Source organism: Hyperolius riggenbachi, chromosome 3 (genome assembly GCF_040937935.1).
Source record: "Hyperolius riggenbachi isolate aHypRig1 chromosome 3, aHypRig1.pri, whole genome shotgun sequence".
NCBI lineage: Eukaryota > Metazoa > Chordata > Amphibia > Anura > Hyperoliidae > Hyperolius > Hyperolius riggenbachi.
In genome coordinates, this window is record NC_090648.1 from 58,249,224 (window position 1) to 58,262,008 (window position 12,785).

Here is a 12,785-nt window from a genome sequence, read left to right on the forward strand (position 1 = left end):
CCTGAATAAATATAAATGGTAATTAGTGAGAAAATCACCTGGATAGCTCAATATCAGAGCTACCACAGGGATAGAACCCGGGTTCTGAAAGTCAGCTCTCAATAAAGTGCATATAACCCATAACTGAGTAGAACAACAACCAATAAATAGCAAAAAACAGTGATAAGTACAATAAAGTGTCAACGTGCTAGAATAAATAAGCCCCCAATAGGGGGATAGGGAGACCTGAGTGATTGATGCTGAGAACAACGCAGCAAATAGTGACAGATGGAGCAGGCTTACGTGACCCAGGATGGAGTATACCAACGAGGTGTCCGATGAGGAGGAGGAGAGGCCCCCGGTAGACTACACTACCGGTATCGCGGCAGTCACGCCGCTTTGTCAAGAGTGGGGGGTCCCGTGTTATTCCGGCCGAAGCGCCGGTTAGAAATAGTGTAGATGCGGAAGTCACGTGGGCGCAATCCTCGCCCCACGTGATCCGCCCATAAAGCCGTCAATGCGGAGAAGACGAGATACGGACGGGGAGTGGTAGCCCGTGGAGCGCAAGTAGGGTAGGAGGGACTCTGCGCTGGAGCGCAGACTACGTAAGTATGGAAGGCACAATTAGACAAAATTAGAAATGATGCTGGGAGCGAACATGCATCCCAAACAATAGCATAGCGAGGGAAACAGCTGACATGCTAAAGAATCAGACATGCCAAGGGGGTATAGGTACAGAATTGTATATAATGACATCAATCACTCGGATCTCGACCTCAAACTATATATGCAATAACCCAGTCTTTATTAATCAATAAATACAAAATTATAAATATGCAAACATTCGCATATACATAGGTCTGGAAAGAAAAACATCATAACATGTATCAATATATACAGAACAACAGGATCTGCAAATCCCTTATACTTTGACTTATCCATAAGTCCATAGTACCAAGACACAGGGCAGTCCCAAAAGGATATATCCGGTCCATCAAAACCGTGTAGACGAAAAAATCCGCGAAAAAAGTAATTGTGACGCAAACAAGGAGAAAAAGATGTCCATATGTAGTATCAGAGTCCATACAACACAGTTACGAAGTCCATCAAGGAAAATAACAGTAGTGTAAAGCAATATCCAAGCAAATAGTATAATCAATCTGAAATAGACCAAAACAGATGTTAGTAACATTTCAAAGAAACCCAGAAAAGTCGATTTCCTCATTTAGCCCTGAGGGGGATTTGGAACCCAGAGTGTATATCCACCTCGCCTCCTTTTGTAGGAGTTTGCTAACCACGTCACCTCCCCTAATAGTGGCTTTGATATGCTCCAAACCCATAACCTGTAAGCCAGAATATGACCCAGAATGCATCTGCATCTGCAAATTTGCAGATCCTGTTGTTCTGTATATATTGATACATGTTATGATGTTTTTCTTTCCAGACCTATGTATATGCGAATGTTTGCATATTTATAATTTTGTATTTATTGATTAATAAAGACTGGGTTATTGCATATATAGTTTGAGGTCGAGATCCGAGTGATTGATGTCATTATATAAAATTCTGTACCTATACCCCCTTGGCATGTCTGATTCTTTAGCATGTCAGCTGTTTCCCTCGCTATGCTATTGTTTGGGATGCATGTTCGCTCCCAGCATCATTTCTAATTTTGTCTAATTGTGCCTTCCATACTTACGTAGTCTGCGCTCCAGCGCAGAGTCCCTCCTACCCTACTTGCGCTCCACGGGCTACCACTCCCCGTCCGTATCTCGTCTTCTCCGCATTGACGGCTTTATGGGCGGATCACGTGGGGTGAGGATTGCGCCCACGTGACTTCCGCATCTACACTATTTCTAACCGGCGCTTCGGCCGGAATAACACGGGACCCCCCACTCTTGACAAAGCGGCGTGACTGCCGCGATACCGGTAGTGTAGTCTACCGGGGGCCTCTCCTCCTCCTCATCGGACACCTCGTTGGTATACTCCATCCTGGGTCACGTAAGCCTGCTCCATCTGTCACTATTTGCTGCGTTGTTCTCAGCATCAATCACTCAGGTCTCCCTATCCCCCTATTGGGGGCTTATTTATTCTAGCACGTTGACACTTTATTGTACTTATCACTGTTTTTTGCTATTTATTGGTTGTTGTTCTACTCAGTTATGGGTTATATGCACTTTATTGAGAGCTGACTTTCAGAACCCGGGTTCTATCCCTGTGGTAGCTCTGATATTGAGCTATCCAGGTGATTTTCTCACTAATTACCATTTATATTTATTCAGGTGACCTACTATGATCATGAACTGTTATTTATTACATGAGGTGTCCTTTGTATTTTTAGATGTTTTTATTGATGGTGTGTTTTGAAGCTATATTAAATAAACTTTATTTGAATTGAGACTAATAGGAGTGGTGCTGCTTTTGGTCATAAACCTTTGAATCTTCCTACTTGCAGTGACTGAGCACACTCCTACCTCAACATGCGTGCATGAACCTTCTTTATTGTAGTTAGTGCAGGTTATCATAACAGACAATTTGTATTTATAATGAGTATAATAAAAAAAAAACAAATATCACTATAACAGTAACCTCCATATCGTTATCAGACTTGTCATACATGCTCATGATATATTGATTATGCTCCCAGTTCTTAATTTCTACTCCTAGAATATCAAGAAACAGCACTTATCAGTTTTTCTAATCTGGCTAAGCTTTAAGACTCATTTTAAACATATCATAACCATCGTTCCCCTCCTATAAGAAAAGTATTGGCTGTTCCTTGTGAGAGAGAAAATAGTTTTTTTGTGTGCACAGCTTGTATTCATTATTTGGATCACTTCTGAAATAGTCAGTGTTGTTTTAACCTTCCAGTTTCTGGAAATAGATATTTTAGCTGCAGGGTATAATTGTATAGTTACATTGTGGAAGTGCAATGGAAGGAAAGGCACACCTATATTACAAACTGCTAGTTGTGGGGATAGGGTAAACATGTTTCCTGATAACCTGGATATTGCGCCTGATATATTGTGCCAAAGAGGGCGAATATATGGGCATTTGCACCATATGTGTAGGGTTCCCCGACCCCCTGCATTCTCACCAACATTCACTAGAAACAGAAACAGGTGATATTTAGATATTTTTGCAGGCACATTGTACCATCAGAGTGGAATTCTTTGTATTGTGCACCTCTGTGGGTGTGTCAGATAAGTATCCTGCATTGCTCCCAGAATGCAAGTTTTATCAAGGTATGTACATTGTCAGTCCCTTTAGGCCTCTTGCACACTACATGCAAATACGATTGTGATTTTTAATTGATTTTTACATGCAATTCCAATCTCCGATTTTTAATCAGTACTGCATGCAGCGTTTTTTTCTGCGTTTTTTTTCTGATAGCATCCAGGGAAAATCGGAATTGCAAATTGGAATTGCAAATCATATTTCAAGTGTAAATCCAGCACTGCTTATACAGGGTAAATAGCTTTATTTCATAACAAGGATGGAAATTACATTCTTTGTTATTTTTGGTGAGGCTGTGGGGCAGCATAGGAGTGGTGGCCTGCCCAATGACTGTTTTGTGCACTACTGATCTTCTGAGTAATTTCCCCTGGTCTATGGTTTAATTGGCACCATGGACGCTCCTCCTTCTGCGTATCTCCTTGGTAAGTTGGTAACACTTCCGTGTCATGTACATTACTATAGAGACTGGCAACATGACCCGGAAGTGTATATATATAAATCAAAATAGTGTGATAACAGAATAATAACAACACTGTATAAACGCATTAAAGGTGCTGGGTGCATAGGGAAAGTGAATGGAACAGAATATTCTAAAATTTGTACAAAAAATTAATTATATAAAGAGGATAAGTATAAATTAATGGAAAAAAAAACAATACAAAAAACACACTCGCAATGACAACAACTTTAAAGGATATCTGAAGGAAGAGGGATATGGAGGCTGCCATATTTATTTCCTTTTAAACAATACCAGTTGCCTGGCTATCATGCTGATCTTCTGCCTCTAATTTCTTTAACCATAGACCCGGAACAAGCCTGCAGCAGATCAGCCGTTTTTGACATTACTGTCCGATCTGACAAGATTATCTGCATGCTTGTTTCAGGTGTGTGATGCAGACCCTACTGCAGTCAAATAGATCAGGAGGGCTGCCAGGCAACTGGTATTGCTTAAAAGGAAATAAATATGGCAGCCTCCATATCGCTCTCACTTCAGTTGTCCTTTAAGGAGGTAGAGATGTTATGTAGAGGGAAGGTCTAATTAATTATTTTTACTATAAGTTTTTCAATAAAAAACAAAATAATTACTACATTCAAAGAAATTAGATTCCTATATTATTATTTCTTTACATTTTTAAATGTTAATGGGATTCCACTTTAAATAAAAGGGAAGGAGATTTTTTTGTTTGTTTTTGTAGTATCGCACATAAAGAATACAGTATATACATGTTTAATTAGTGATGTAGGGATCACCATAGCAGCCATAGTAGAGCATGTAGCCATGGAGGCCACGGTATGAGGCGTATAAGGCCCCGTTCACACTTGCGGTTCTCTGCCAAACGGACCGGATGACCTGACCGGATGTTGGGGTCTGGGAGGTCAGCAGAAGGTGGACCTGTGGAATCAGGCCCTCCGCTGTTTAGCACTCACCTCCACCTCCGACATACTGCCAACATCTCCAGCACGTTTAAAATCACTGCTGCTCCACTCCAAAATGCTTGCCCATGTGTCCCCATCCAAAATCGCCGCTTCAATACGCATAGGAAGTGGGGTAGAACATCCGGATTTTTAGCCAGTGTGTTGTGCGCTCTCCGGTTCTCATTGATTTGTATTGGCCGGATGGTGCAGTCCGGCTCCGCTCCGGATACGGCTGCCGGAGGAGCCGGACCAAAAAATAGCGCATGTTGGGTCTTATGCCGGAGTCCGGATCCGGTCCGGACGAAACGGACGCATGTGAACGGACGCATAGGCTTTCATTGCTATGCCGTGCGTCCGTTCCGTCCGTTCTGCAAGCGGTCCGGCTCCGGCACGGCGATTCCGGACGGCGACCGCTAATGTGAACCGGGCCTTAATGGGGTCTGTGGCGGGCCCCTTCCATGCAGAGTAGCATGGCAGTAGGGGCATAGAGTAGTTATCACCGCCCATCTCTACTGCTGATCTGTCTTCTCCAGGCATCCTCATCTCTGTTATAACAGCTCACTCTAGAGGCATTTTCCCCTTGTTTCCACTGTTCTTCTTAACATACCCTGCAAATTTGGTGATCCTAGCATGTATGGGGGCGTTTAACTGCTTAATTTGGCGGCCATTGAAATAAAAAAAAAATAATAATTAAAAAGTGTTTACATAAAGAATGTATTTTTTGATGAATTTTTTGCAATTGATCCTCCTCTTCCATGCCTCTGTCTGGGTATTTAAACATCTTATACTCCTTTTTTAAAGAAATCCTGGTTGCAGAGATGCCTTGAAGATTTTAGAGGTTCGCCTGCCATCACTGGGGCTCGCCGCTTTGCAGTAAAACTTACGATCTGCAAGTGTTCTTTTATGATGTTTGTCCATCACTACCTAAAGAAGGAGTTTATATCTCTGCAGGTGACAGTTATAGTGTGGCTATATGCACCCTTATTAGGCTTAGCTGTTCCAGAAATGTAAATCTACTTGTTACTTTGCATGAGCTAAGCATAAGTTAAATGCAGAGTGTTCTTTTTTTTTTCCTTTGCTGGGATTCAGTCATTTTTGCATTGAAAAGGCTATTTTCAATTTCCAGAAAATGTTTGCAAAAGTATCTAGTATTTTTGTGTTTTTGCGTTTATCACAAAAACACAAAAAAATCATTAGTTGACCGTAAAAAAGCCTTAGAGCTCAGAAAACGATATTTTAAATGCAATTTTTTTTACAGTGAAAAAAATCAAAAAAAATTTGCCTCGAAAATTTACAAAAAATGCAAAAAACAAAACCCAATTTTTTTTTTAAATGAAATTAACATAATGTTCGCGAAAATTAATGCAAAAAAGGAAATTGGCATTTTCACTCGTCAATGATGGCATTAGACACAGCTTTCCATTGGGGAAAGGAGGAGGAAGTTGTAGCTCTTATAAGTTTCTTTATCAGTGGCATAGCTAAGGAGCTGTGGGCCCCGATGCAAGTTTTACAATGGGCCCCCCAAGCACTCTATACATAACAATTGATACGGCGCACCAAAACCTGCCAATGGCAACTACAGTGTCAGAGGTGCAAGAAGGGGATGGGGAATAGTTTGTTAATGATTGCCATTATTCAAAGTATCTATAGAAGTGATTATTACCAACACAGGACCAATAGAGCGCTAATACTGTAGTTGAGGGAGGGCACTTTGGGGCCCCTCTGGCCCAAGGGCCCCGATGCAGTCACAACCTCTGCAACCCCTATTGCTACGCCCCTGTTCTTTATTCAGTTTACTTGCAGGTGTTGTTTCTCCAAACAAGCTCAGGGGAAGCGTGTAGGTAAAACAGACATTCATCACATACTGGGGGACTGTAGTGTCTGAATGGATCCTTAGGGAATGTAAATAAACAAGGCATTTGTATGTGATGATGTAGAGCTCTCTCTTGGAGTGAATTCTTATGAAAGCCAGTGTTTGGTCAGTACCCCCTGGGCTGAGTCACATACTATTTGTTTATGTTGTATAAATATTCCTTTTCTAGCAAATACCTAAACTTCTGAATTTAGTTTCCAAATTATTTTATAAAAAATATTGTTTAAATTGATTTTATGAGCAACCGAGCAGCTCGGGGTCACCCAAACCACTAGGAAAGTATAGAGGACTAAAAGAGACTGACAAGCCCTCCTACTAAAAAGCAATGCTAAGTGTGGTTTGCCTTCTTAAAACAGAAGGAAACTTCAGGGGCATAAAGAGATAATTTGCTTATGCAGCAGTGGTGCATTGTGGGTAACCACAAATGTTCACTTATAGCTGAATTATTACAAGTTTCATTCTGTTTTAAGAAGGAAAATCACACCAAGCATTGTATTTACACTGTGCTAACATATTTAGCAGTTTTTTACACAGTTTATAGTGATGGGACTAAGTGCCCCTTATGCTGGGCATACACGGTTAGATACTTCTTATCAATTGAGCCGCTGATGGCTCGATTGATAAGATCCAACCTGCCCGATACCCCGTCGGATCGTTACTGCGCTCGATACCGAGCAGGTAGAGATGTCGCAAACATAGAATTTTCCATTTGTGAACGGCAAACGCGAACTTCCGCAAATGTTCACGAACAGGCAAATATAGCAAACTGCCATAGACTTTAATGGGCAGGCAAATTTTAAAACCTACAAAGACTGTTTCTGGCCACAAAAGTGATGAAAAAGTTGTTTCAAGGGGTCTACCATCTTAATAAGGACATGCCGAAGGGGGATCCATGCCAAAAGTCCCACCAAAAATTACGGTCGGGTTTTAATCCCTAAAGGGCAGAAATCACATTATGCACAGCTCTGGATGTCAGTGGGTTGTGGAGTGGCACAGACAGAGAAATGCAATCTATCAGAATACAGTGAAATAATAATGCACTGGAGTGATTCTGTGCCTGCAACTTAATGAGGCTAAAACACAGCAGTAGTGTGCACACAGCTCTGGGTGTCATTGGGCTGTGGAATGTCACACACACAAAAAACCCCAGAGACCGATGTACTAGCCCTCAATAGGGTTGTTTTGGGATGCTTTCACAACAAGTGAGGAACAAGAACACAGGCCTAGCTAATGCTTTCCCTACCTATCTGCAGCAAGTCTGACCCTGCTCTCACTAACAGTCAGCAGCCAGCAGAGAACTAATCCAATATGGCCACCGCAACTGCTTTTTGGGGGTCCAGGAGGGGGTGCTAGCTGATTGGCTGCCATGTGTCTGATGACTGTGAGGTATGGGGTCAAATTTAAGGTCAATGATAATATATAGGGGGCGAATCGAACACGCCAAATGTTCGCTGTTCGCCGCAAATGCGAACAGCGGATGTTTGAAGAATACTGCTCACTGGCGAACAGTTCGGACTATCTCTACTAACAGGTTAGGAGAGACACTTACCAGCACAGAGGTGTAGTGATTGATGTTCTTTCGTGCAGCACTTTCCCAGCCTAGATACATTGTCTGTATGTTCTCCCCAATGTTTGTGTTGGTTATCTCTGGGAAAACATTTTTTCTTTCACATCCCAAAACATGATGGTAAGGAGAGTAAAATGTGACAATGGGAGGGATTAGATTGGGTGCTCTTCTGATGGACAGTTAAGGTAGCCATACATTGGTCGATGTGCCATTAGATCGACCAGCTGACAGATCCCTATCTGATCGAATCTGATCAGAGAGGGATCGTATGGCTGCCTTTAATGCAAACAGATTGTGAATCGATTTCAGCCTGAAACCGATTCACCATCTGCTGAGCTGCTCCTGCCGCCTGTCCGTCCCCCCCCCCCCCCCCCCCCCCGTATACATTACCTGATGCTGGCTCCCGGGCATCTTCTCCGCATTGCACGGCTCTGTTCCGGCTCCATTACGGCGCTTCCTGTGTTACTCCGTGACCAGGAAGTTCAAATAGAGCGCCCTCTATTAGAACTTCCTGGTCACTGCAGTGACACAGGAAGCGCCGGGATGGATGGAGCCGGAACAGAGCCGTGCAGCACGGAGAAGACGCCCGGGAGCCAGCCTCAGGTAATGTATACCTGATCGGATCGGCCGCCGCTAGCGACGCGCACTTTACCGGCGGGCGATCGAGGGTAATTTCCCGCACGGCGCGATCGACGAACCGATCCGATTCCGAGAGGGAATCGGATCGGCGGCTGCGTTTACCGCGAACGATTGGCAGCAGATTCGATCCCAGGATCGAATCTGCTGTCGAAACGGCCGGGAATCGAGCCAGTGTATGGCTACCTTTAGTGACATGATTCTGTGCACTGTAACTGTATTGATTATATCAGTACATTGTTGCCTGTTGGGGGGTCTATTAGTAAGTGAGCAATCAGTCAGCAATGTCTTGGAAGCACAAAAATAGGAAAACATAAGATTCTCAGAGACTTAGAGGAAAGTAATATCCTTGTGGTTAGATGACATGGCCATGGGCCTCTACAGCTAACTGATACATTTGGGGAGGGAGGGCTAACTTATCTGGTCCAGTCACATATTTATTTATTTATTTATTTTTTATTGTATTTATAAAGCACCAGCATATTATGCACCGCTGGAGTGATATTATTGACGTGCAAATCACCGGGAACCTCATGCCAGCCATGGTAGACAGGTTCCAGAATGCACAGTGCATTGTAGTGTGCTATGTATGGGCTTTCTACCTGCAGAGTAGTCAGAGGACCAATGACTAAAGCCTTGTGGACATCTGGACTGGACCCCGGAGAAATGGAACATGGTGGCCTGTTCTGATCAGCCACATTTATTTTAGATTATGTGAATGGTTGTGTGTGAGGTTGTTGTTTTTTTCTGTTTGTAGAATTTTCAAGTATGTAAAAGATACACCTCAAATTAAAGCTGCCATTTACTCCTTTAAGGAATGTCCATGTCTATTCTGCTGCTCTTTCTGGCTTCAGACATTCAGCATATGTTTAGTGTGCTCAACTTTTAGTCAGAACACCTGATCTCCTGTGGCATTAATCATTAATGGCAGAAAACCAAGAATACAACCACACAAGTATTGTTTAAAAAGAAATATGGCCGCTTCCATATCTCTATCCATACAATGTCATTTTAAAGTGGACATGAACTCTTTCACAGGACAGAAGGAAAACATGGAGAAATGCGCCCTGCATGTATGTAGAGAGTTTAGCCTGACTAATCCTCCCTCATCTGTGACTAATCAACTGTAATTTGATCTCTCAGCGGTGTCAGCTGGCTGCCGTGACAAGCTAATTTGCAGCTAATTGGTAAACACAGGATGTTAACCCTGTGTATCAGCTGTAACACAGAAATGGTTTTTAAGAGGTTATTATGCTGTTGCATATCTTTTAGAGCAGAGAGCAAGTTTTGAGTTCAGGCGCGATAATGGATCTGCTGCAGACATTTTTGTGTCAGATCTCACAAGACACCTTTAGGGCTCTTTTTGACCCCATACCTACATAATTTTGCAGGCCTGGATTTACCTCACAGAAGCCTATAGGCACAGATCTCCTGGCACCTTAGATTTCCCCCTCCATGAACCTACAAATCCTCGCCCAACTGCAGCGCAAGTGTGCTGGCTGGCCCAGCTGTCACTTCCCTCTTACTTCCCTTGCCTGTCATAGATAACAACAGGTGCCCCTAATTAGGATTAGAGGAATTTAAACAATGAATACCTAGTGTTAAGGCAAATTACATTGTAGCTGTGCCCAAGTCAATCTGATTCTAATGATCAAGTGTGCCAAGAGCAGGAATCTTTTTCTAAGATGAACTTGAATGAATGAGAATGAATAATTGTAGACACCTTTAGGGATCTTGTTGACCCCATACCTACATAGGCAAAAATTGTTTTGGAAGGACAAGAGAACTTAAAAATATTAGAAAGGTTAGTATGAGTGTTTAATATTTCATATTATTTTGGATGTTCTGTGATAACAAATAAAATGAATACCTAGGCCCATATGCAATTCACTTTTTCTCCTCAGTTATCTCCTAGAAGATCATTTTCATCTTCTTTGTAAAATAACTTTTCAGCATTTTATAACTGAAAAAGTGCCATAAGTTGGTGAAAAAGCACTATCAAAATTATATTAAGTATTTTCTCACTTGCTGGTGCATTTTTTGACAAGGGACTATATGAAATTAACTTTTCCTCCTGAGTTTTCTTCTAGGTGATATTTTCATAACTTGACAATAAAATGCCTTTTACAACACCAGTAAGCATGAAAATACGCAAAATAGTTCTGATAATACCTTTACACCTACTTTGTGGTATTTTTTCAATTGCAAAGTGCTGAAAATGTGTTTTAAATTCAAGATGAAATATTATCTCCTAGGAGAAAACTCAGGAGAAAAAGTTAATTGAATATGGGCCCTTGTGTTAAAGGGGAACTGAAGAGAGAGGTATATGGAGGCCGCCATGTTTATTTTCTTTTAAGCAATACCAGTTGCCTGGCAGCCCTGCTGATCCTCTGCCTCTAATACTATTAGCCATTGACCCTGAACAAGCATGCAGCAGATCAGGTGTTTTAGACTTTAAAGTCAGATCTGACAAGACTAGCTGCATGCTTGTTTCTGGTGTTATTCAGATACTACTGCAGAAAAATAGACCACCAGGGCTGCCAGGCAACTGGTATTGATTAAAAGGAAATAAATATGGCAGCCTCCGTATACCTCTTACTTCACTTCCCCTTTAAGGCACATGTAATTAAATGGAAATTCTATTTTTGTTAAAAACAAACATAAATAAATAGATATTTACAATAAACACAGATCACCCCTGCAAAAATCATTTTGCAATTTTATTTTAACAATTTTTTTTAGAACCATCAGCGACCATAAGCTGAAAATATTCTTTAGTGGAGCCTCAGCTGCAATACGCTCTGTACACTATTTAAGGAGCTGCTATGATGAGACCCTCCAGATATTCCCTTCTTGCCACAAGAGCAATTAGCAAATGTTTTTTCAACACATAAAAAAAGCAATTAAGCAGAAACAATGTCTGCCTTTACTATATGGAGATAACCTGAAAACAGTTTTTCCTCAACAAACTTAGAATGTTTCACAATAACCTATGCAATACACAGAGACAATCCGAAAATATTTAGTTTTCCTCAACAAAAGTTGATTTGCCCTTGTCATTTCCAGAGAAAGCCAAAAGTCTTCTGTGCAAACTATACTCATCAAGAGGGATATGTGTGATGCTTTAGCACTACGGTAATGATTATAAAGCAGTAAAAGATACTGCAGAATATAGATGAATATTAATAACCAATAGCAAAACTATCTGCCTTTTCAAGATGCAAAAAGCTGGGTACACACATGAGATAAAAGTCTTTGGAAAAAGAAAGATCAAAGGCCAATTTTACCACCTCCATGTAGCAGGAGAGCCATACCTACACAGTCTATTCTTCAGCTGGGTACACCGTTCAGATAACGATCTGAGAAATTAATCTAACACATAGGTTTGAAAGTTTTAAAGACTGATCATTCTAAAGATTTCTCTTTACTATTCTGGTGCTAGCTACACATTATACATTTTTGTGTTAGATTTGATTTTTTTCCAACATGTCAGATCTTAATTTTTATCCATTTTCCGATTGATTTCCATAGAAGTGTTGGAAAAAAATCGATCTGGCAGATAAATCCAACAGAAAATTGTATTGTGTTTATCAAGCATAAGATTCTATTTACTTCCTTTCTCGTACTCACCTTGTTTAATGCACAGTAATCTGCAGATCAGATCTGAAAGATTGAGAGATAAGTATCTTTCTTCTGGTACTGAACATTTTTTTCTGCATGGGGAGAGCACTGAAACTGTCCATCCTATACTGGCCTATTCATTGTATTCATCCATTGTTATGTTAGTGATCTCCATCTTAGATCATTCCTTCAATATGCCTTTTGTTTATACTGTGGAATGTTAATGAAGTTAACACCTTGCTGGGTGGGTGTGAGTTTCAGTAAACAGGTCTTGAAACTGTCCTTTCATAGGTCTGTAAATAGACCTTTTGTTGTTAACAATAAGACATTTTTAACCAATCCAAAACCACTTCATGTTAGTAAATGGAGGAGAAGTGAATATAAAATGGGTCAGACCTCAGTCAGGCAGAAGGCTCACAGAGAGATCACAGGAATAAGGGGACCAAATACTACTTT

The 12,785-nt window shown here is 41.2% G+C and overlaps 1 pseudogene; it reads left to right on the forward strand.

The window, feature by feature from the left end:
* Window positions 1-292: 292 nt before the first annotated feature.
* Window positions 293-12,785, forward strand: part of LOC137562124 (zinc finger protein 300-like) — a 61,276-nt pseudogene continuing 48,783 nt past the window's right edge.